Genomic DNA, 21,305 nt, shown 5'->3' with positions numbered 1-21,305 from the left:
AGGAACACTCCCAACTTCATTGAATTTGCTTTGCAAGTGGCTTTCCTATCTTTGCTCTGTAGGATAATCAACTATAAGGAACATTTACAAAGTGGCTTTTATATTTTACTTGAGTTAGTTACGTATTTTAAAAGTATCTACTTCTATATATTTTTTTCTTTTGCTAACTTCCTTGTATGGACTGTTTCTTCAGGAATGTAGGTGGTACTTGAAATATTACAAAATACCTATAGGAAAAAATCATAGATTTACCTATGAGAAATCAGTGAGCAGGAAAATTTAAGTTCTTGATTGTGGGGGTCATCTTCCGGTAACTTTTTACAGTGCATTTTATAATTGGCCACTTGCCTGTCCTGCCTATTAGCCAATTTGTGGTCCAGTCACAGAGCATCCAGGAACTTCTCCACCTGGAGAAGTCAATTTCCTGACACATCCTCTTCTGTTGCAGGATTCTGGACCATCTTCAAAGGTTTTTGCCCTGGTTTTTGTCAAATCTTTAAAATGCAAAGGACAATAAATATGCAATCTAGTTTAATATATGAGGTTATTTTAACTTTATAAAAGTATCTTCAGGTACAGTAAATATATTTGGTGCTGGTCTAATGAATAATGGAATAATTATACAAATAAAATGTGGAAGAAGGATTTAAGATAATGCATTTTGACTGGTGTTAGTTTCCAATATGGCAGAATCTGTTTAAATTTTCAAAGCCATTTGAAGTCTGTAGATGATTCGGTTTCTGTAACCTCAAAAACAGATGTCTGAAAAGTCTTATTGTACTTTTCTACAAATGGTGTATAGGAAGAGTGTTTGCAGAGCAGGGATTACATCAACCCTGTTCTGTGAGTCTCTGTCTTCAGTTGTATTCTTTATGGTCTGTGCTTCATAAACTTTTTATGGAGAGTGGGAGGAGACAGTAGCTGAAGTAAAACTCAGTGTCTTACCATGAGAGAACTTTTATTACAACTTCCTGTGTGACTGATTAGAACACAAAAACAATAGAAATCTTTTATGCACAAAATGCTCTTGAAGATTTCTAACCAATAGAAGTACCTAATTTTGATAACCACCAGGAAAGAAAAAAACCTTTTCTGGTAACTATTCCACACATCTAAGTGTTGTCAAAATTACATAAAACTTGGGTTCAGATCAAACTGGATCCTTACTATCTGTAGTTCTCAAGCAAATTACTTAGTGTTTCTTGTATAGATTAGGGGAGACATATTTTCTGAGGAAGAAATAAATACTGCACAGAGTCTGGCATGTGATAGGGAATCAACAGTAACCAGTCATACATATATCTGTATGACCACAATATAATCACATGCGTGACCAAAGATCTCATTCCTTTAATAGTTCAGCATTAATAAATCAATACTATTCTAATTAATAGAGCTTGATGCCTGACATGTGTGCCCACTTTTGAAAAGCAGCAGTTCATCTGAACCATGAGATGAAAAACATTATTAATGCATTACAAATGTCTAGTTAATGAATTTATACCATATAATTGACTAAAATTTTAACTAATATAGGCAATGGCAGAAATAGCTATAACATATTGTAGTTCATCTATTCATTTCAATAAACTTTTGTCTTATCCTTAATAGAAAATAGACACCCTTATGTGTTAAAATCTTAACAGTTAATTTGGAATTTAAATATTGTTTTTCTCCCCAATTAGTTTATTTTGCTTTATTGATCTTTTACTTCTGACTACCTAAATTTGCTTCGTGGGCATTTATTTAATAAATCAAATCTAACATGTTCCAATACCAACTTCAAATTCACTACCCTTCTTTGTCTCCTATCTCCAAACAACTATTCTTTTTGGTTTTGCTATTTCTGTTAATGGTGGTATTTTCTCCATGTCACCTTGACTTGTCCTCTGCTTTTTTAAGTTCTTATTCAAACTGATAGGTAATGAAAAAGTTACTTTGAAACCATTTTTCTATGTATTTTATGCATATCATATGTATCATTATATATGTGCCTATGTGTACATAAATATGAATGCTAGCACAAATATGGAAATTAGCATGTGTGCACATATAAGTGCTAGATATGTATATACACACATATGCTATCTTTTTATATATGTGGTAGCTATCAGATCTGTGTGTGTGTGTGCATGTGTGTGTGTGTGTGTGTGAAGAGAGAGAGAGAGAGAGAGAGAGAGAGAGAGAGAGAGAGAGAGAGAGATTTTAAGGAAATGACTCATGTTGACTCATGAAGTTATGGAGGCTGGTAACTTCAAAAGCTCCAAAAAGTGGGTAATTGGGCTGAAGGAAGACCCAGGGATGTACCAATGTAATAGTTCAAGTCCAAAGGTGCCATCAGGATGGAGACCCAGAAGATAGTCCATGGTACAGACAATGTGTGAAGACAGTCTGCTGGAGAATTTCCTCTTGACAGGAAGGTCAACCTTTTGTTCTAGTCAGCACTTCAACTGATTGGGTAAGGCAATTGGGTTATAGAAAACAATCTGATTTACTCAAAATCTACCAACTTAAATGTAAATATCATCCAGAATAATATTTGAACAAATATCTGGGCTTTTTGGTCCAGTCAAATTAACACTTAACATTAACAATCTTAATTGCTAGTCAACAAGTTTCTCATAATTCTGCCAAATTGGACACTTGTGGTTCCAACATACCACCACATTCTTCTCCATCATCTGCCTTTACCATGCTATTTCCTTTTATTAATCATCACATTCCTGTATCTTATCTTATAATTCAATAAAAGATATGTTGAGTGAATGAAAAGACAAATTTAAGAAGGCAAGTAAAAAGTTAGCAGTCATTATAAAAGTTATCACCTAAAATTATAATTGAATAAAGCTTTTACAAATCATAATACAACCAGGCTTGAATGGCATTAGAAGTTCTCCCCATCAGTGACTGCATCTTGAAGTCATTGGCTGCTTCTATGCCTGATGATCTTCACATGGATTTAGCCCTGTGGTTTTGGTTCTCAAAGTGTGGTCTCTGGATGTAAAGTATGGGGATCATCTGGGGAGAACTTGTTAGAAATGCACATTTTAAGGCTCCATCCTAGACCAACTGAATCAGAATCTCTGCAGATGGGGCCCAGGACAGCTGGTGTTTTCCATACCATACATGCAATTATGGTGCAACTGAAGGTGGAGAACCACTGGTCTGTGGATAATGTCCTTCAAATTTCATCAAGTGGAGCTGGGGTTGTGGCTCATTGGTAGAGCACTTGCCTACCATGTGTGAGGCACTGGGTTTGATCCTCAGCACCATCTCAGTGTCCATCCTCAATGTCCATCTACAACTAAAAAAATATATTTATTAAAAAAAATCATCAAGGGATAATATACACACAAAATAAGCGCATTAACAATAATAGTGATAAAGATAAGCAATTTTTAAGAACTGGGTATTTTGATTAGGAGGGATAAAAAAGATGTGAGAAATAGCAAGTGGTTAAGTGCAGTCAGATTGACCTGGCTTTGAAACACCAGCTCTTTTCTGTCCTATTTGTGTGGGCTTAAATATGTTCCAGTAACTCTCATCAAATATTTCAATGAGTAGAGTCAGTTTGTTTGATGGACCATCTATCTATTCATTTTGGTTCTCAGTGGTAGCACAAGCAAAGAGAAGAGAACTCCATTGGGCCTTTTTTTGGAGGGGGGTGTGGAGGGAGGAGACAGTTTTTCCAATAAATATTTGCCCTCGGAACAGTTCAGAGAAAATTCTGTGCAGAAATCAACCAGTCCATGAGAAGAGGCCTGCAGATGTTGCACTTGGCGGCAGGCAGGGAGGGGGGGTCCCCCTATGAAACACCACAGGCAGAGCACCCATGATGTGGCCTCCCAATGTTCAAGTTCTGTTTTTTTGATCAAGTTATATCTTTATGCTATACCTTTAAATTAAAACAACTGTCAAGAATCTCTAAACAGTGTAGTTAAATCCCTAAAAGAAAAGAAAGCAACTAAAACAAAGAAAAGAAATAAGAACTTGGACGAAATAGAAACAAGGTGAAGAACAAATTTTAAAAATCTGAAACTTGCTGGGCAAGGTGGCACACACCTGTCATCCCAGTGGCTCAGGAGACTGAGGCAGGAGGATTGAGAGTTCAAAGCCAGCCTCGGGAACTTAGTGAGGCACTAAACAACTCAGCAAGACTCTGTCTCTAATAAAATACAAAAAGGGGCTGGGGATGTGGCTCAGTGGTTAAGTGCCCCTGGATTACATTCTAGGTACCAAAAAATAAAAACAAACAGACAGACAAAAAAACCCACAAACAACAAGAACAACAACAACAACAACAAACTTAAACTTCTCCACTACAGGGTAATTATTTAAATATATGTTTCTTTAAGTTCTTTTATGAGATTCTTCCTAATTATGGAAAGAATGGGTTTTAATATTTGTGAAAAATTCCTTATCTTCAAATTTTTATCATATAAAGACTTTCATGTCCAGTCTACTTTATAGAATCTAGCAAAGATATTTACTCTGGTTTATATCTCAGAGATAAATGTATCCTCATATACACAGGACGTATTCATAAAATTTTGGCATCTATCAGAATCTTTTAAATATAAAGCAGACTTTACAAGTGTGAAAATTAAAGGCTTGTGTTATGTGTGAGCCATAGGATGGAGGTTTGCTGACTTATGGGATACAATATGCTCTGGGCTACTGAACAAGCTCTCAGATACAATGTTGTTCTTTGTTTTTTCCCCCCTGTGATCTAGAATTGAGCTAGCTGTTTCCTTTATGAGGAGAACATTATTAGGAAAGTTTGAAGTCTAAACTACTTTATATGTTTCTTAATAAACTGATATAAATTACAATGTAGTAATGCTGATATAATTACAAAGATCCAACAGAATATTATTAGAGGTCAGCTATAATTACTATGCCAAATATCAGCAACTGATCCTATGTATTGACATTAAAAAAGTATAGAGAAAAAAAGACTTTTTCATCCTAATCACAGTATTCCAATATATATGTTTGAAATGGTTTATATGATGTTTTAGGGCCAAGTGAAAAAAATGTAGATTTATATATACAAACTTCATACAATTAACTATATGAAAGCATTGTGAAGAAATTACAACTGCCAAATAGTATGATAATTAAAGTTAAAAACATTTCAAAAATTATTTCTTGCTGGACTGGGGATGTGGGGATGTAGTTCAGTAGTAGAACTTGTGTATACCCAACATACACAAGATCCTGGGTTCAATTCCCAGTTATATAAATAAAAAAGTAAATAAATAATTTTTTTTAAAAAAAAGTTTCATATTAATTGTCTCCATTTTAATTTTGTTTTTTTCCAACACAAATTTTTTGATTATAGGATTATGAATGATATACCATATATAAATGAATTTCATATTAATGACTTAAAATCTACAGGAATCATCCAGTTAAAGAGGCAAAATAAAGTACTTGAGTTTCTAGAAGACCAATCATTATATATTGAGAACTTCACCATTATTAATGTAGTTTCTAGGGTTACATTATAAAAAATGACTACTAATAAAAATCAATGAGGTGATGTTTATAGCATCCTTGTATACATCTTTGAAACTGAAATTTCTTATAGGTAACACATCTGGGGTTTAAAAAAATTACCTATAGGGATAGGAATAGTAAACAGTGAGCAAGGATTCCTGTAACCAAATCCTGGAGTGTAGCCAACCCCTGAGGGATGAAATGATTTCTACAACCAGGCTTGATTTGGTTGGATCTGGGCAGATGATGGGGTTTTATTAAATAAATGTAATAGACATTTGAAAACTTTTCACATTAAATGGTTGCTACTTGAAAATAACAGATAAATTCTTACTAGTATATTCATCTAGGAAAATAAATTATTCATTGAAATTTCACAGTAGCTTTTTGATCCTCTAAAGGTTATGAAGCCATTTAATGAAAAACATACTATTTGGCTAGGTAAATACTCCCTTTGCCATCAACCCTACAGTGTGTAATAAGGTTCTTAATAACAACAACAAAAGAAATGTCATTTCCTGTTCAGATTTTTATGTCAGAAGCAAGAAAAAAAATTTCCTGTAGTTCTTCCATGTTTTAGTCAGCTTTTTCACTGCTGTGGCTAAGGACCTGGGGGCTCATAATTTCAGAGGGCTCAGTCCATAGACAATAGGCTCCATTCCTCGGGGCTTAAGGTGAGGCAGAACATCACAGTGGAAGTAGTGTGGGCAGAGGGAAGCAGTTCAAAGGATGATCCTCAAGCAGAGACAGCATTCTACTTACCAGATACACATATATACCCCAAAGCCACACTCCCAGTGCCCCTCCTCCTCCAACCACACCCCACCTGACTTCAGTTACCACTCAATTAATCTCATTAGGTGATTAGTTCCCTGATTGGATTAAGGCTTTCAGGTTCTCTGAACCTTCTTGCATCATTTCACATGTGAGCTTTTGGGGGACGCCTCACATCCAAACCATAACATTCCTACAATTGTTTACAAGAGATTTTTTTTTGGTTTTGTTTTATTTTTAATCACATAAAACGGGTACCCAGTTAAATGGAGACAGGAGTAATAAGATCTGGTGTTCTATTGCACAGTAGAATGACTGGAGATAATATACTATATATCAAAAAATGCTAGAAGAGAAGATATTAAATGTTTTCTCCACAAAGAATGACAATTTTTTGAGTAGATAAGCTTACCTTAATCTGAATATTAGACAATGCATGCAGTATTTGATTATTACATGGCATCCCCCAAATATGTACAATTTAATGCATTAATTTAAAAAAATATTATTAAAAAACCCTATTGTATGATATTATTGTGACAAGACAGCAGAATGAGAAAGTGTAACACCAGAGTCATTTGTTATAATTCTGTTTCTTTGGACTTTTGCTTCTTCATCTAACTCATAAAGCAGGGTGGACTATGGCCACACTGTTCAAATAAATTTTCTAAGAACATGTAACGTTCTACCTGCACTTTCCCATTCTGTAGCCACAAAACACATGTGCCTATTAAATTCTTGAAACCTATGACAAAGGAACTAATTCTTCTCATTCCACTTAATTTTTAAAGTGTTTTTTAAGGGCAATTTTAGGTTCACAGAGAAATTGAGAGAAAGCTGCAGAGATTGGGTACAGAGATTTCTCATATACTCCCCTTTCACAAGTAGAACTTCTGGGCTTCCCCACTTACCAATGTCCTACAAGAATGGAACCTTTGATCAAACTGATGAACCTACACTGACACCCTATAATTTCCTAAAGTGTTTACTTTCCACTAAGGTTCACTCTTAGTGTTAGACAATTTATGGCTTTGAACAAATGTATCTGATATGTATTTATGATTACAATATCATTCAGAGCAGTTCTATTGCCCTAAAAATCAGTTCTATTGCCTATTCATCCCTGCTCACCAGAACCCCTCACAACCACTGATTTCTTTGCTTTCTCCAAACATTTGTCCCTTTCCAGAATACTATATAGTTGGAATCACAGTTTAGACTTTTCAGATTGGCTTCTTTCACTTAGTAAAATATGAATGTAACTTTCCTCCATGTCTTTTCATGCCTGATAATTTTTTAAAGCTGAATAACATTCCATTTCTGATGTACCACAGTTAAATTTAACTATTTGTTTACCAAAGGACATCTTGATTGCTTCCATGTTCTGTCACTGTGAATAAGGCTGCTACAAACATTTGTGTGCTGGTTTTTCTACGGATGTAAGTTTTCAGCTCTTTTGGGTAAGTACCAAGAAGTGTGATTACTGGATCAAATGGTAAAAGTTTGTTTAGTTTAGTAAGAAATCACCCAACTGTCTTCCAAAGTGACTGTACATTTTGTTTTTTATCAGCTATGAATGAGAGTTCCTCTTCTCCACATCCTTGCCAGAGAGCTCTGGCGGATATAAGCAGTTCCTTTTCCCCTCTCCCTACAGGAAATCTGCAAGGATTTTTCTCTGATGATTAAGTTGAGAACCTGGTCAAGTTCCTGGAGGTAAAGCTCACAAAATGGTGGGAGTCCCCTTATGACTGAGTTCCCCCAGAATTTTTAACGCTCAGAAGTGCCCACACTAAATCTCCAGTAATTTGTTAATTGTAGTTTAGGATTTCCTACCCCGGAGGTGATTCACCACTTGTGAGTTTGCTTCAGTAAGTTGTGGCTCCTTGTATTTGCCTGTCTGTGTTTCTAGTCTTGGGGCACAATTTGATTGTGTCCTGCTTCTCTTTTTTTTTTGGACTAAGAATTGTTGCTTTTTTCATTGTGTAACTTTTAACTTGTTAGGATTGACTGGCCATTTCCAAACTCCTTAGATGTGAAACTGAAACCCAAAGTCAATTTTAATTAATAATTTTAATTTAAATAGCCACATGTGGCTAGTAACTATTATGGGCATTGCAGGACTATACAATCTCTAGATAATTTTCTAATTTATTTTTTTTTATTTATATGAGATAGCGGAATGCATTACAATTTTTATTACACATGTAGAGCACAATTTTTCATATCTCTGGTTGTATACAAAGTATATTCACACCAATTTGTGTCTTCATACATGTACTTTGGATAATAATAATCCTCACATTCCACCATCATTAATAACCGCATGCCCCCCTCTCCCACCCCTCTGTCCTCTCTAGAGTTCACCTATTCCTCCCATGCTCCCTCTCCCTATCCCACTATGAGTCAGCCTCCTTATATCAAAGAAAACATTCAGCATTTGGTTTTTTGGGATTGGCTAACTTCTTAGCATTAATCCTCTAATTTTTTTTTATTCTGTGTAATAATGTTTGATTCTAATCATATAACCATGAAAAGTTGGAAATATCTCAGTTCGTTAAAATCTAATTACAGAACCAATAATGGAAAATTCTGAAAAGTGTCTAGATTTGTATTTGGTATAAGATTATATGACAAAATTATTTAATAACTAATGAGAAAAATACATATGATTACAGTATGGTAACAGAGAATGGGTTACTCTGTTGAATAAAAGTAGAGCCACAAATCACATTTATGGTTGTATGACTCTGGACACATCAACTTTATTCATTGTACCTTAAATTTTACATCCACCAAAGATAAAAATATTTTATTATTGTAATTATGAGTACCAAATGTGCTAAGCGCTTAACATATTGTCAAGCACATAGCAGATCCTGAAGACATTATATTTTCCCCTTTAAAAATTTTTCAAGTTAACTTAAAAAATACTTTGTGCATAGCTTTATTATAGTCTGGAGGATAATCATTTTTTGTCACTTCCTATTGCATTTGGATTCATTTCTTTTTTAAAAAGCCACAAACAACAGCAATAAAAAACCACAGTGAATTATAAATCACACATTGAAACAGGACAGAGTTCAAACACTGAACAAAAGAAAAATATTCTTCACCTTGAAGGTCCCTTTTTCCAAACCACTAAGTTAAAGGATTTCTTTACCCACTGTTGGTGCTGGCAAGGGAACCCCAACCTATTTATTTTCCTTCTCATCTCCCTTTGCTCCAAGTGTTCAATTCTAAGTCTTGCCACCAGCGATGTTGGCTCCCACTCTTCCAAGTAGACCCTCTCATTTAGGGAAAGATTTGGTACAGCCAGGTTGCCGATGGCTCCATGCCCCAGCAAGACTGCCAAATATGTGAGAGCAGCTTCCCACTAGGTATGGGCTGTGTCCAGGCATACTTGGTGCCAGAAGATGTGTGGGGTCCATTCTCACTAAAGGCCTCCTATTTATTGCTTTAGCATTCTTGGAAAGCCAAATTCCAAAGCTTAACAAACAACACGGATAAATTTTGCAACAATATACATTGATATTTATAGTATAGCTGTGAGGAGGGTTTAGAGAAAGCAAAAGACACTCACTAATATTCACACAACAACAACAACAACAGCATCAGACTTAGTAAACCTAGATCCATACTGACATGCATTCTCATTTGAAGTAATGTGGCACAGAGATTGCCTTTTTTTTTTTTTTAGAGAGAGAGAGAGAGAAAATTTTAATATTTATTTATTTTTTTCGTTTTTGGCGGACACAACATCTTTATTTGTATGTGGTGCTGAGGATCGAACCCAGGCTGTATGCATGCCAGGCGAGTGCCCCAGCCCAGAGATTACTATTTTTAAAGGATCCACGAGTTTCCTATAATTGTGTTTGCATTTCTTTTATTAATCAACATCCCATGAAAACTACTGGCTGCTCTCCATTTCTAGAGGGACTCTCTCTTCAGAACTTCTAGTATTTTCAAGATCTTTTTTTGGGGGGGATTGATTTGTGAAGATTGAGAAGCATAATTTAGCCAGAATAATAAGTCAAGAATATTTCTTCAAGTAAGATCCCTTATCACAAAAGGAGTACATTATAGAATATGGTTGTGACCATAAGTCTCTCTGGTTTATACTGAACTATGCAGATATTTCTCTTTTCAGAAATAGAGTGCATTGCTTCATTTAACAACTTTTTTTCAGCTTTAAAATACTGCACCTATGCTCATGCTAAAGGCTCAAAAGGAAAATTAAATTGTTCTTAATGGAAGAGCACATGTAGTCATTTTTTCCATACTTTCCTGTATGTGCTCCAAGCTTTGGAATGTACTGTGGAATGGATACTAAGTGATTTGGTGTTGATATTTTTTTTCTTCAGTTTTCTTCACATTTTATTTCATTTGCAGGGAGATATAAAATCACTGAGTTATCTTATCCATAGATTTATATAGAAATGAAATACAGTATTTGATACATAATGGATATATTGCTTTCTATATCGGAGAGAATTTTTCATCCCAGAGAAAAATCAAGCAGTCAATTATAAAGTCAATTATAATGTATCTTTCAAACTTTGGGTTTCATTTCAGCTACAGGACATGGAGTCATATCATATATCCTCTGTGTGCAGTGAGGTACAAGGCCTCATTTATCAGCATTGTTAAAGGGCAAAGAGCTCCATGAAATTCCCAGATATTGAAATTTAACTCTTTTATGTCTAAATTGGAGATCAGTCGTTCATTTCTATAAGAACTTAAAAACATTATTCATTGCTTTCATAGGCAATTTCTCCTGAACATAATTTAATCAAACTTGAAACAAATTTAGTCATTTATTTGCTGTAGAACTTTGACAAAGTTACTAAAATCCAGCTCAGCCACTTATTAGTTTTATAATTTTGGCAAATTAGCTAACCTCTGTTTTCTCATCTGTCAAACAGAGGTAATTATACCTATGTCACAGTTTGAGTTAGTTAATCTATATAAAACACCTCATAAACCACCTAACACATAGTAGACCTACTACAGCTTAGTCTCCCAGCCAGGCCTAGACAACATAGCCAGACTGTCTGAATCTAATGTTGCCTATGCCACTTCTTAGCAAGTAAATGTGAATGATCTTCTAAATTGAATCTCTCTGTGCTTCAGTTTCCACATCTGAAAAATGGGGATGATAATAACAGTTTGGATTAAACAAGTATCTCAGACAAAGCCCTTAGAGCAGTGGCTAGCATATATGTTGCATTTAACAAAATTAACTTATTAATAAATCATTTCTATAAAATTTATTAGTTACCCAGTTGTATATAACTTTGTCAGTGTGTGTGTGTGTCTGTGTGTATGCATGTGTCTTTGACTTATGTTTCGGCTATTTCGCTAATATATTTTGGGAGTTCATCCATAAAAAGTTCTATGAGATACAGCACAAATAAGAATTGTAATGCATTCCACTGTCATTTTTTTTTTTACAGAGAGAGAGAGAGAGAATTTTTAATATTTATTTTTTAGTTTTCGGTGGACACAACATCTTTATTTTATTTTTATTGGTGCTGAGGATCGAACCCAGCACCCTGAGCAGGCCAGGCAAGTGCACTACCGCTTGAGCCACATCCCTAGCCCTGTCGTTTTTTTTTAAATCAATAAAAATGTTCTATGAGATAAAGAAACATCCATTTCTATGGTTTTTCAATTTCTGCTTGTTGATTTTGTTTCTCTTCCTAGGTTCTTAGTGAAAATATTACACTTCTCTCAATCAAAAAGGCTGAGGTGGCTGGCAAAATGAGTGTTCCCTTCAGGCTCTGCTGATGTTACAGAAGTATTGACCCAGAGAGAAATTGGTGTCACTAAAGCAAACAGTGAGAAGAAACCTCAGTAGCAGATGAGATGGTTTCAAGATCAGTCTCCAGCCACACCTCTCCCAAAGAGCTAAGATTAGAATGGGGCTCAAATATAAATGCCCATCTAAAGTCTAAGTTCTCCCTTTTTGGCCCACCATCCCAGTACTTACAATTCTAGAATCCCTTGTCCACAGCACACTTCCAGGTAACAACACTGGTAATGTACTTCCCTAGACTAAGCTAGTACCCAAGAGGAAGTTGTGTGTAGGAACAAGGACAGAGCTGAGATGTCTGGCTTAGATGATCATGTGGCTATACATAGGGCAACCTTATGGTAGGTAGGGCAGGAGCCAGGGCTTGGAATGGAGGTCAGAAGGCTTGAGGCTGGCTTCCTCCCACTTCTGTATTCAGATGTGAGCTGTGAATCTCCTTTTCCATATCATTCTATAGTTTGACATGTCAAGGTAAAAGGATAAAACATGTTTAAATAGTAGATGATAACATTTTACTCTCCACTTCTATTTTTTTCCAGATCTTATAAATATTAGGAGTCAGTCTGCATATTCTTCTTTTTTTCCAAATGGGATACTTCTTAAGAGTTGAAAATTTGAAACTTAGAGACACAGAAATTCCTTGAACAGGGGTATTTTCCCTGAGAGTGGGAAGAAGGCCATAATTTGGGATCCTGTCAATTACAGGGATTCCGAAAATGCTGTTACAAGGAAATAGCAGGATGTACCAGTAGAATTGCCTGCTGAAGCTGGAGGCCCTCCCTTAAGTACCAGAGCTGTCGACAGCATTGCAGACCCCAGGGTCCCCAGTTTGCACAAGAGTAGATTTCTTCAAGGGATAAGTTGGTCTTGAATGATATATAAATCAGAAGGAAGAAATATGGACTGAAGAACAGAAAGGACTCCCTGCATGGATTAACGTTTGTAAGACTGGGGTTTTCATGTAACTTGAAGTGACCAAGCACTCAAAATGACTGAGAGTGAGTATTATGCTGGTGAGTGAAGTCTCAGTCACAAAGAAAAATTAAGTCATGTTCTTGGTCTTCTACCTTGAGTTTGTATTTAAAACTTTAGCTTCTGCTATGGAGGGATTGGATTTTAGACAGGATATGTGTGTGGCTCAGAAGGCAAAAACTCTGAAAAATGCATGAAAGTTTCACAGTAGTCAATGTCAGCTCAATATAAAGTATATTTCCCAGGGGAGCTTTAAAACTAGAAGAGGTAATGTGTTTATCAGCAAATATACATGCTCTGGTCCACTTAAAATTTGATATTCTCTTTGCAAATTCACAAATGGCATTCTGAAACACCAACATAAAAATAAAACCCAAATAGGCTGTGGTTATGAACTGATTTCAGAATTTTGGGCTTCCTTTAGACATCAATAGACTTTATAACATTTGGTATGCTAAATTAAAGCAAGTTTATTGCTGAATTCTCCCACAGATATATTTATTAGCAAGCTCACACAGATTGGATTGGGTATTCAACCTGAATATTTCATGATGTTTCTTTGTTCTTGGGGGCACTCTTAGAATGAACTTAATTGAGAGGGTCCCATTAAGTAAATGCAGCAATGTGCTCCTGGAAGAGCTATGTCAGTTCATGACTCATAATAAGGGACATAATCCTCATTGTAGGTCACCATTTTGAAGAACTGAACCAAAATTCAAACAAGCAGAAATTATAAGTCTATGTCATCTGAGACAACATCCATATAATCACAGAAAAATCATTGATGACTTTCCTTAGACTAGTTAGTACATCATCCAACAATGAGCAGTGATGAAGACTCAAGAGAGTTGAAGACCATCATCTGTGGTATAGGATTCTGATATGGCTTTTCCAAGTAATAGTCAACCATCCCCAGGGCATGTAGTCTTCATTAGTATTCTTCAAGTTAACAAATTGTCCCTGGAGAACAGATTGAAACCAACATTGCATACTCATATCACTTTATTTATGCTGAGGTAATCACAGGTAATTTACAGAATATGTAACATCTGTGTCATGAAGTGACAAATTCTGATTCATGGGCGTTTTAAAGCAGAGGCTGTACCGTTAGTCATTACCATCTTTCTCACTGGGTTCTTTGGATCCTCACTCATTCTAAAGTCCTCTTTTTATCCCAAACCACACATCTAATTAGTAGTGAATCTAGAAATAAAGACTGGGTTTTCCTTTTGATCACTTTCTCATTCAGGCTGCCTGCAAGATTTAACAAGTTATTCTACATATAAACAGTCATTTGCTGATTAAAGTTTTTCAATTAAAATACCAGTTGCCTTTCTCACTGATTATTATTTAAATGTTTTCTTAACCTTATTCTCATTTTTGTGATTTTATGATAAAATTTATAGTCTTAAGTGTTTTTTAATTCTGCTGACTAATTTAAAATCACATTTTATATGCAAAATGGAAAAAATAAGACATTTTTAACTCTTAAAATTTTAATTAAGAATCACTTCTAACATTCACTAAAGCAAGACTTTAAGTTGCTCCATAATTCACTATTTACATAGTGATTTTGGATATTTGTAATTGGTCAGAAAGGCACCATAAAATATTAACATTTTTTATTTTCCTCCAGATTAAAAGCTATGAATTTTAATATGTCAACCTAAGATTAAAAGGTTACTATATGTATTCTTTTCTGTTAATTTAAAAATGAAAATTGAAGCCTTATAATTCTAAACTTGAGTTTAAAAAAAACATATTCTGGAAAAAAAATATTCTGCCTAAATGATATTCTTGGTAAGGTTACCATTTCAGAACAATTAAAAACTGCTTTAATTTTTATAGCAAAATCGAAACTATTCTTCTTATTAGATAAAACATACTATGCAGAACCAAGCTTCTAGTTATTCCAAGGTAACTTTTCCATTTCACTACAGATAACCTTTCTTCCTGTCGTCACCTTCAAGTTTCAGGGACTATGAAATTCAACAAAAGGAACACACTGTTCTGTGGTGTCAGGGTTGGTGGTTTATGGAAACTTAACAGGATCCCTCTTTCTCATAGCTGTCCATATATTCTCAATGAGGACAGCTAAAAAAAGGCCAAACCAAATGTTTCCTTTCTGGGGTTTTGAGGCCTCCACTTCCAGTTGAGAAATAAAGGCACACATTTAGTGGGTTGATCCATCAGAATCAAAACTACTATTTAAGGTTTGAAGAGCTGGCTGATTCATGAATTAAAAGTCTGAAGGCTTTTAAATGAACACTTTTGATAGACTTTATATTGATCAAGATGTCTGGTTTCTGCATGCCAGATAATGCAGAAATGCATTTGCATCTTGCTGTCTGTACAGTACTTGAAAACAGATTACCCACAGTATGTTGTGTTCAGCCAATTTAAACTTCAGACTTCTTGTGGACAGAGGCCTGGTGTTATTGACCTTTATAACCCAAGAGCCCAGCCAGCACTGGGCTCAGTGAGTGACCATTGACTAAGGATGGTCAAGCAAGTCCTATTAAGGTGACTGCTGTATCTAGATATGGGGAAACAAGAGCTAGACCAGTTAGTGGTCAGAAAACTGGGGCTCTCCTTCTATCTTCTGTTAATAACCTCAATTTCTCATTTATGACATAGAACAATGATCGCTGACTGCTTACCTCAAAGATTTAATTCAAGATGAAAAGTCACATTTGTTTTAAAACTATGTGTACTTGATTGCTGTAAAATGTTATTATCATGACATCTGATTAAATAGAATTATCTTTGGGATTCCTAGTTAAAATAAAGGTAGGATATTTATTTTATATTCTGATGCCAGTAGGTGAATTCTAGGAATCAGAGCTCCATAGATGAGTCAATATTTTAACGTTGAAGTAAAACTCAAGTACAATCAATGGCACTCATTTTAAGGGTATAAATTTTATGACTTTTGACAAACATATGCACCCATAACTACTGCCTTATCAAGGTCTAAAACATTTCCACCAACCTAGAAAGTCCCCTCCTGCTTCATTTAGACCCCTTTATAAAAAGCAATGGCTATTTTGATGTCTATCACCATTGTTTAATTTTGATACTATGAAATTTCATATAAATGGAAAGTACAGTATATACATTTTTGTATCAGACTTCTCTTTCTTAATACAGTCATTAAGATACCTTCTATACTAAATATTACTTAATTTCTGAGTCTCCATATTTATTTATCCTTTCACCAGTCAATAGACATTGATTTTTCCCAGTTTTAGGCCATTATGAATAAAGTTCCCATGAATATTCTCACACATGACCTTTTATATAAATATGCTTCAACTTCTCTTGGTTAAAATGTAGGAGAAAAGATTAATGGATCATTATGTGGTGTTCTCTTTAACTTTATGAGAAAATAGCACTTTCTGTTATGGTTGTAGCATTTTTAAAACTCACCAGTGTAGTTTTAAAAAATTATTTCTCAATTTTTAAAACTCACCAACATTCCTATTATATACACAGGTATATAATTTCACATAACTCCATATGTATACATATATACATAGTATGTATGTATATATAATTTGTGTATGTTATATGTATACACATATTATATATACATATAGAGTACATGAGGGAATCCTAGTTGTTCTGCATCATGTCCAACATTTGAAATTATTTGCATGTGTTGTGTGTGTGCGTGTGTGTTTGTATGTAGACAGTCTTATTATCTGTAGGTTCCTTATCCATGAGTTCAACCAACTGCAGATTGAAAATTTTAAAGCAAAATTATGTGTATATTGAACAAATTTTTCCTTGTCATTTTCCCTTAATCTATATAACACTTTCATAGAGCATTTACATAAGTCAGGTATTATAAGTAGTCTACAGATGATTAAGGGAGGATGTGTTTACATTTTATGCAAATATCATGCCATTGTATATAATGGAATTGAGCATATTCTGGTTTCACTATCCTCATTGGTACTGGTACCAATTCCCACAAATACCAAGGGAGAAGTGCATGTAATTTTTCCAATTTTAGTGAGTGTTGAGCGGTACTTAGTACCTTGTAGTATTGATTTGCATTTACCTGATGGTAAAAAATACATATGATTATTCACACATCTTTTTGACATGTCTTGCCACTTCTTAAGTTTTTTTTTTTTGCCTTTGTAATTCTTAATCTATTGTTGAAAGCAGTTTTGTGAGATGTTAATTATGCTAATTGTGAATATTTTCTCCCAGTCCATGGTTTGAATTTTCATGATTTATTTTGTTGAGCAATTTTTAAAAGTGTTTTTTGGGGGCTAGGGTACTGGGAATTGAACTTGGGGGCATTCAACCACTGAGCCACATCCCCAGCCCTTTTTTTGTATTTTATTTAGAGACAGGGTCTCATTGAGTTGCTTAGCACTTCAATGTTGCTGAGGCTGACTTTGAACTCATGATCCTTCTGCCTTTGCCTCCCAAGCCACTGGGATTACAGGTGGGCACTACCACACCTGACATAAATGTTTTGATTAAGCATAGCTCTTCAACTTTTTATTTTGAAATTAGAGTTTTTTCTTTCTAAATTATCTTAGTCTCTCTAACTATGCAAACATAATCGTTTTTTCCTTCCAAACTCTCTATACTTTTGGCTTTTACAATAGGCTGTCAGTTCATGAATGATTGGTATGAGGCTTGGGTTAAAGGAACCCCCCCCCCCCAATAGGTTTATAATGTTTCCTGTGTCATTTGTTGAAAAGTCTTTATTCTCTCCATTAAGTAGCTTAAGAAATTTTTCAAAATTAGGTTGACTACAGATATTTTGGTCTATTCTATGCTCTCTATTCTCATCCATTGATCTATTTATTTTTATGCCAATACCACATAACATACTTGCTTATATACTATATTTTTATAAGAAGATATAAAATCAGATAAATAAGTACTTCAAATTCAACTTTATCAAGATTATTCTGGCTAATCTTTTTTTTTTTTTGCATTTTCATACAAAATTTTTATAACAGATTTAAATTTATATAGGAAGACCTGATGTAAAGTTTTGATTGAAGTTGTATTAAATATGTAGATAACTTTAGGGAAGGATTAGCCATCTTTTTGTAATCAAGTCTTCCAACTGATGAGTGTGGTATACTTCTCTGTATATCCAATTTTTCTTTAATTTCTTTCAGCATTATTATATGCTTTTCAGCAAAGAATCCCTGTCAAATTTTGACATATATATTTCTGAGATTTTTTTTCTTTGTGAATGATATTGAGGTTTAATTGTTTTTAATTAGTCTTAATTTAAATAATTATATTATTCAGCACTAAAAAGAAATCAGATTTTTTTAATGACTTAAATTTGACTTCATTCTTGTTAGAGAGCAGAGACCCCACCTGATACCAAGTTTTTTAAATTAAAATTTGTTTTATGTCACAGTATATCTTGGTCAATGTTTCATGTGCCCTTGAAATGTGTGTGTGTGTGTGTGTGTGTGTGTGTGTGCGCGCGCGCGCGCGCGCGTGCGCGCATGCGCTCATTGCAGTTGTTTGGACTATAGACGTGCAGTAGGTTGATGGATGCAAATGTTCATATCTACCCCCTAATTAGTATACTGAAATCCTAAGTCTCATGTGATGGTATTAAAATGTAAGACTCTGGAAGATAATTAGGTCATGAGGGTAAAGCATTCATGAATGGATTGGTGTTCTTACGTAAAGAACCCCAGGTAACTCTTTAGTTCTCTTTCTGCCCTATGAGGATTCAAGGGAAAGTCATGAAAGGACCCTAATCAGAACTCAACCATGCTGTTCCCTGATCTCACGCTTTCAGCTTCCAGAACTGCGAGAAATAGATTTCTTTTGTTTTTCAAGCCACCCACTCTATGACAATAGATTGTTCAATTCTTCTATATGCCTATTTTACTCACCTGTTTTGTTAATTGGTGAGAAAAGAATGTTAAAACCTATAAAAGGGTTACTATTGTTAGAAATTTGGGTAAGCATTTTAGTTTTGGAAATTTTTGCTTCATAATTTAAAACATTTTAAATTAAAATTTGTTGTAATTTGGATCTGCAGTGTCCTCCAAAGAACACGTGTTGGAGACTTGGTCACCAAAGCAGCAATGTCAGGAGGTGAGGTTTTGGGGACATGAGTGAATCATGAGGCCTCTTAACCCTATCAGTGAATTAATCTTTTGATAGACAAATAATTTAAATGGACTATTATGGGGAGACAGAAATTATAGGCAGGTGGGGATGGCTAGAGAAGTAGATAGTAAGTAACTAGGGGCATGCCCTTGGGAACTATCTCTTGTACACAGTCTCTCTGTCTGTGTGTGTCTCTCTGCTTTCTGAGTTAAGCTGCCATGAGTTAAACAACTTTCTTCTCTGATGCCATTTACCATTGATGCTCGACCTCATCTCAGATCCAAAGCAACAGAGCCAGCCAATCATAGATTGAAACATCTGAAACCATGAACCCAAATCAATCTTTCCTCCTTCAAGTTGTTTGTGTCAGTTATTTTGGTCACAGCAATGAAAAGTTAATTAACACAACATTTGACATTGTTGTCTACTTTATAAATTGACTTTTATCACTTGTCAAATAATGTTCTATATTTGTAGTCTACTTTGACATCAATATAGCTGCACCAACTTTCTAAACACTAGTCAATGCATGATAACAAATTTTTATGCTTTTACATTCAAGTTTATATTCTTAAATTTTAAGTATGTCTCTTGTAAGAAATATGTCCTTGAATATTTCTGAAAAAATATTGTGATAATCTCTGCCTTTTAATAGAAATGTTTAGTTCATTTACATTTAATGCAGTTGTTCGCACTATTGAGTTTAAATCTTTTATCTTTCTATCTGATGTAATATATATGTATATATATAAAATATCTGATATAATATATATATATATGATATATAATATATACTATCTGACATAGTATATATAATATTTGGAAAAGATATTTTAAAGTATTTCATATTATCTTCTTGAATGACTTTTATCTCTACTTCATCACTCATATTTTCAGTTGTGGCTTTATAATCTAAAATATGCATTTCATATGATTTATTTTGTACTTTAATTTTTCCCCCTATATGAGATCAGAAGAAGAGTTATTTGTCTATTTGTGTTAGTTGTGCCTTAAGCTCAGATTATGAGATGTTGAAAGAGAGTATTTTTCAGAGTTAATGTAAGAAGAGAGAGGGTGGTAATTCTTATAAAGAACGCAAAAAGTAAGATAGGAACAGCAACTATGCATCAGGATAGAAATTTCATACATTATTTGAATTTGAGAACAATAAATATTTGGTTTTTGAAACTTAAATTTTAGACAGGTGATGCTGAACAATGAGACGTCTTCTGGTAAAAGAAATGCATGTCTGAAGCTATCATAGCTGTGAGAGTAAACTGCTTCATATGAATGAAAAATGTATTCAACTATGAGCCATTAAAGGTTTTACATTTATATTCAATCAATATGAAAGGTAACTTGCCATTTTCTTTTGACTCCATTGGTTTATTCATTCATTTTTTTTTCATTCAAGCATTAACTCAGTTTGCAATGAGTGTCACCATGGCCACCAGGGAAATCTTGAGCAGTTTTCTAAGGAGAAGGCTAGGAACAGCTAATGCTTCTTTTTCATTCCTTCAAAGCAAATGGAGGCCTGGCCTAAATTAAGCTGGAAGTGCTTTTTTGCAAAGCATACCAAGCTTTATGGGAATTCAAGCTCAGCATTTTAGGCACAATATTTCAAACTAAATCACAAGAAAAAAATTCCCCACTATATTACTTCTTTTAAACAATTCAGCATGGTGTATTTCTTTCCTCTTTGGAAATGGAATACAGCTGCTTCCTGGGTCATGATTACGTTTAAGGATTTTTTTTTTTTTTGGTAAACTGAGGTCTTCTTGGAGTATATCAGTGCAAAATACAAATCTTAGCACACTAAATATTTATTCATCTGTAGAAAATAGAGCATATTATTTAAGGAGAAGAAATAAACCTTCATCTTTCTAATGCATATTCTATGAGTTTCATAAATTCGGCATCTTAGTTTTAGACCATTAAGAACAATTGAAATCAGATTTTCATTTCTAAGTGAAAGAACACTCTTTACTAAATAATGCTCAGTAAGAAGAAAAGATTCTATGAACTTCCTCAAACGTTTAAATGCAAATGTATTTTACAACCAAATTTTCTAAACATTTCCTAATGTAAGAGAAATTAAAAATCTTTTCATCTTATTCTTTTATTTTACAGA

The sequence above is a fragment of the Marmota flaviventris genome, chromosome 1 (assembly GCF_047511675.1).
Source record: "Marmota flaviventris isolate mMarFla1 chromosome 1, mMarFla1.hap1, whole genome shotgun sequence".
Taxonomy (NCBI): domain Eukaryota; kingdom Metazoa; phylum Chordata; class Mammalia; order Rodentia; family Sciuridae; genus Marmota; species Marmota flaviventris.
Note: the sequence above shows the minus strand (reverse complement) of the source record.